Here is a 5,989-nt window from a genome sequence, read left to right as displayed (position 1 = left end):
GAAGCCTTTTCTCTAATTGTAGAATCTGCCACAAGATACTTTAAATACATAATAAAAGAAATGTACAACGAAGAGATAATTTAAATACAATAGGATCATGATCTTAACTGTTGAAATAGGATTTGTTTAGACATTAATTGTAACGGTTGACATTAATTAACATCACATAGAATCATGATTAGCAAACTATAACAACGGCATTAATTGGCTTTGAATATGATTTGATTAGTAAATCATAACGGTTGATATTAAATTAATTAAAATTATAACCTAACTTTTAGCTAATTTAAATTATTTTATATCTTCTTTTTTTTTTTTGGTACATATATATTATATATCTTTAATCTACTACTGTAATCATGTTTATATAAGGCATATCTCCTTTTTTTTGGAAATTATATAAGACATATCTCTCAATCAATGAGACATACGATTCTACGACACAAATAAAGCATGATAACAGGATTTGTATTCAAATCTTTATTTTTAACACAATACCAAGGGAGGCTGTAGCACATGGAAATGAAAAAAATCATAAAAAAATAATCTAAATCATAATAGTATAATTGAAGAGCTAAATAACGAAAAGAAATCCTATCCCATAAATGGACCAGGTGAACATGGACCAGAATTTTTATAGTAAAATGTCTTAAAAGTTTTGTAAAACATAAACTGCAAAAAGTATTTTAATAAATTCTGGGGTTGCTAAAAGGTGGAAATTTTAAGTCTGTTTGATTGTGTTTTGATTTTTTTGTTCTTAAAACTGTTTTGTAGAATAGTTATAGAAAGAAAACCTGATGGCACAATGGATAGATACAAAAGGCTACACATAATGTGAAGGGATAGACTATTTCCAAACCTTCTCTCCGGTGGCTAAGATGACAACAGTCCGCGTTCTACTTGCTATAGCAGTGGCCAAAAATTGGATACTGGAACAACTAGATGTTGATAATGTGTTTCTTCATGGAGATCTACATGAAGAAGTATTCATGCCTTTCCCTCAAGGAATTCCATGCTCCACTCCCAATACTGTTTGCAGACTTCAAAAATCTCTATACGATTTAAAACAAGCTTCTCGACAATGGAATGCTAAACTCACATAATCTCTTCAGGCATTGGGGTACTCTCAGTCCACTACAGAATCATTATCTCTTTTTCAGAAATACTCATTTGTCATTTACTGCACTGCTGATATATGTGGATGATGTAGAGTTAGTAGGGAATGATGCCAACGAGATCAAACGTGTTAAAGAGACTCTCCATGCCAAATTTCTAATAAAAGACCTCATCCCTTTAAAGTTCTTCTTGGGTTTGGAGGTTGCTCGATCAAAACGTGACTTAATACTCAACCAGAGAAAGTACGCTATTGAATCAATAGTGGATGCTGGTCTTCTTGCAAGTAAATCGGTCTCTACACCTTTGAATCCCTCTCACAAGCTTCGTCATAATCAAGGTGCCCCATACAAAGATGCCTCTGCCTACAGGCGCTTAGTAGGTAGGTTACTATACCTTACAACTACTAAATCAGATATTACTCATGCCATCCACCAGCTTAGTCAGTCTGTATCCAATCCTATAGCTGATCACTTGATTTGGACCTTATGGTAAAAATTAATCATTACACTCAAGTACATAACCTTACTACTCGAGTAAAAACTTATGACACCTAATTTACTTAAGTATATTGGTTACGTACTAAAGTATGAGTGTAGTCAATGGTCAAATAGGAGCATATTAATATTATGTTTAAGAAAAATATCATATTTTTTAAATTATTTAAAAACCGAGACATAATAATATTTTTTAATTTAATTTCGTACACAATGTTAAAAAAAAAAATGTTCAACTCTGCAAATGAAAATAGAATCCCCACAAATCTAGGACCTATCGTCTCAAAATGGATGTTTTTGTTTTATATCTCTTCCATTTTCAAATTTGTTTTTGCTTTTTGTTGATGAAAAAAATGTTTGTCCTTTTAAATGACACAATTTATATCATTTTATTCTCACAAAGAGGTGAGACTCACACCTTTATATTTTTTTGTCCATTCTCTCTTCTCTTTTATCTATCTTTTTTTTTATTTAAAATGACACAACTTTACATCCTTTAAAATAATACACTCTTTTTGAAAAGTATCAATTTTTTAAATGAAGCGGTATTAGAGTTTGCTGCTTCTGTTGCTTTCTCTCCCTAACAAGCTTCTTGTTTCTTTTTTGTTTTTTTTTGGGTCAAACTGCAACGAACTGGTATCAATGATACATTGCATAAACTAGAAATATTATGATTAATTAAAATAACTGAATTAAAATAACAAGTAATAAAAAATAAGAAATAACTAATAAAAAGTAAAGATTATTTAACAAAATAAAAAAATAAATCTAATTAACAAAACTAAATGAAAAAAACAGAAAAATAAAATTATAATCCAAAGTATCGATTAATTATTCAAGATATTGTGTAGCGATCACTAATTACAGACTGCATGTGGAGGAATAAGAGAAACTAAAGAGGAGAGAATAGAGATATCAGGGCGAGGAGGGAATTTTGGAATTTTTCAGTCTACTTTCATTTTCGCACCAAACAACCCATATATATATATACCTGCAAGGGTCAGTTACAACAAATTTAAAAGAAAATGGAAACAGATAATATGATTACAGAAATAAAAGAAAGAGACAAAATAATCTAGAGTGCCTACTACTACATGAAAAAATAACGGAAAGATGCTATAACAAATATAGCATAGCAAACATGCATCAGGAAATAATAATGCTCGAGCTCTATTTTAGAACTGGTTGCTACATGATGACACGTACACTCCTTGCACGGGCTTGAATTTTTCTGTTTGCTACTTTTAAGAGAATTGTCTCTATTTCCTCACTGCTAAGTTTGATAGAGCTAGGTTGATCGACCTGCATGCAGCTCATCCTATTTAGGTGAACTTCTTAACTCAAATGGTTTCAATGTCGACCTTATCATCCTTGTGCCAAAGGAAGGTGATAGTTTTATTGGCTGGAAGAAAAGACTAATGATATGCAGTCCTTACGGATTATTTGTAAAATGCATGTATCAAAAATAAACGTCTACTAATAAAGTTAAGTGTATTGATAAGCTATTTAGACAAGATTAAATTTTTGAAGTGCCTCCTAGTTAGATTTCTAAACTTCAATTACTGATAAACAATGAACTTTGCGCGCTATAGAAACAGAGAAGCTCATACAAAGTGTTTCCCTTATGAGAATTTTATATTGTCCATAAGTAATTTTAATTTATCGAAAAAAAATTCATTTTCATATTGCACATCAAAACTATCCGACATAATTCACCAAATTGTTTTTTTTCAAACATGCCTAAAGTGAAACAAGCGAAACATCGTTGGTCGTTTTGGATCCAAATCCAAATTCAGAAAGAGCAAGCTGGTTTTGGTCAGAATAGAAAACGATGTGAAGGTCTTCCGTTACGATGAGAAAGGGAATTTTGAGAAAGAGATGAGCGTGTGACCTAGGGTGCGCATGACAACCTTCCCGGAATCAATTCTTTTTTAATTTCTGTTCTCGGGAACAGAAATGGATAGGAAACTCGTTTGGTAAAACCGATTTATTTTTTTGTTCCCGGGATGAACCAGTTAAGTTTTTGTGCTGGAGAGCAGAAAAAAGAATAAAAAAATTTCTGTTTTTTTGTTCCCGGGCTCAAAATGAGAAACACTTATCTCTCTCAATCACTCTCCACCTCTACCATCATCACCACCGCCACCATCATCCCGACACGACTGTCACCACCATTGTCGCCGCCGCCATCGTACCACTAGTGCCGCCGTCACCACCTCTCACCACCACCTCCACCCATCACTACCACCATGCCACCACAACTACCATCGCCGCCACCGCCACCACCACTATCACCGCCATCAACCACCACAACCATCATCGCAACCATTGCCGTCACCGCCACCATCGCCATCACACGCCAGTGCCACCACCCTCATCGCCATCACTACCACCACCACAACGCCACCACTACCATCACCAAAGGATCTCCACCAAAGGAAAATGAATCCATCGTAACAAGATATGAAGTGAAAAAGGTAAACATAATAATTTTTTGATATGGTTGATATTTCGTATTTAGATAAGAATTTTTTTTGGCGGGATCAAGAGAAAGTTAATTGAGGTCATCCTATTTATATTTTCTTATAAAACAAATGACTTATAATAAGTGGCAGTGAAGTGAATATAATAGAAATAAGTTGGACATAAATTATATTGGGTGAATATGTGTCGAATTCCAACAATTAAAAAACAAATTTATATTTTTATTATCGTTGGGATAACTAATTATCTGTTAAGAGTTGCTACAAGATACGAAGGGAAAAAAGGTAAAATATTTTTCTCATCTTCTCAAGATAGCACAAAGCATGTTCATTATTATTAACTCTCTACATACTCGAATTTATCATAGTTTTTTTCCCTCCAAACAAAAATCCTCCTAGTCTATATTTTTTTCTTTGCCAATTTATAGCTGTACAAAAAGATTAAAAACAATCAAAGTGAACTATTAAGTCTTATTAGAACTACGATAATGAATTTTCTATTAAGAGGAATTACTGCAAAGTTATTAACATTTTGCATTGAAGAGAGAAAAAACAAGATGTTAAGGAAGAAAGATAATAAAAGGGATAAAATATGAGCCATTAGATTAAAAGTTAATCTAATGGTTATAATTTAGTAGTAAAAGTAGTAAACGTAAGAGGTAGTAAGTATAACCCCTCCTTTGTCTTAGAATGACAAAGATCCCTTAAGACAAAATCATCATAATCTATCTTTTTCTCGTTGCCTATATCTATTACGGCAAGATATGGAGGGTGAGATGTAAAATAAAATATTCAGGAAAAAAATGAGAACTTTCCATTTTATTAAGATAGCATAAAAGTTATCACATAATAGAACGGCAAAGATTTCCCTCCGAACAAAATCCCTAGAATCTCCCTTTTCTATTGGCCTTCCTTACTTCCTTGGCTTGCTATTCTTCGTCCATTGAAGCAAACAAAGTTCCCGCGATATCAGCCAGCTTTCTCCCGTTCAACCTTGACTTGGTGCATTTGGAGTTTCAAATAGAATAGGAAAAGCCAAAATTTTCTTCTTCGGTGTTAAATAGTCAAAATGCTGCTTCGCAATCAGAGTCTGCAATAGGCAAAACCCAAAAATTAATAATTAGATTAATCAGTTGAAACACTAGTTAACTAAACTGAACAATGCTCCTGCATTAATACGTACTGCTTTTCTAATCGTTTTGGAGACATGAAAAGCTGCTTCAAATCTTCATGGTCCACACCACACAACACCTTTATTTGCCATTCAGAATACATACCCATTTCACAATCAGAAATGAAAACTCATTAACAATCACAATGTAAGCTTGAAATTCACAAAGTAAAAGAAAGACAAAAAAAAAAAAGCTTCAGATTTTCATAATTACCAGAATGTCTTGAGGAAGACTTTCAAGGGTCGAGCTTTCAGAGTTCAGACTGATTTTGCCACTGAACATTCTCTTCAACGGAGTCAATGGAGGAGAAGCTTCCCCATTGTTGGAAACCACGGCCCTTTTCCTTCCCAGTGTCCCAGTGTAACCATTATCCACAAGCACTAATGCATGCCATTTTGGTAAGTGAAAACTTACCCACTCAAGAATCTAGGAGAAATAAAGGAATAAAAGAAAAAAAAATTCTGTGCAGCGAGAGTATCATGGGATAAACCATTAAATTATCGTACCTTCCATGTCTTTCACTGTATAAGATTATGATAATATAATCAATTTATATTCTATATATATATTATTAAATAATTAATAAAATTTCCTTGAGGCAGTTGATGATCTTATCAAGTATTAATTATTGATATTATTATTAAGGGTTAAAGGCAAAAATTCCTTTGAAATGTATCATGGACAATATATAATATTAGCTATCAAATTTTAAAAGACACCAAATTTT

The 5,989-nt window shown here is 32.9% G+C and overlaps 1 pseudogene; it reads right to left on the bottom strand.

Moving 5' to 3' along the window:
- Nucleotides 1–5,078: 5,078 nt before the first annotated feature.
- Nucleotides 5,079–5,775, bottom strand: LOC133314846 (F-box protein At1g61340-like; annotated as a pseudogene).
- Between the last annotated feature and the right edge of the window lie 214 nt (nucleotides 5,776–5,989).

This window comes from Gastrolobium bilobum, unplaced genomic scaffold, assembly GCF_033153095.1.
Source record: "Gastrolobium bilobum isolate Gb01-03AN ecotype WA unplaced genomic scaffold, APGP_CSIRO_Gbil_v1 utg5912, whole genome shotgun sequence".
Taxonomy (NCBI): Eukaryota; Viridiplantae; Streptophyta; class Magnoliopsida; order Fabales; family Fabaceae; genus Gastrolobium; species Gastrolobium bilobum.
Note: the sequence above shows the minus strand (reverse complement) of the source record. Positions and strands in the feature narration are given on the sequence as shown.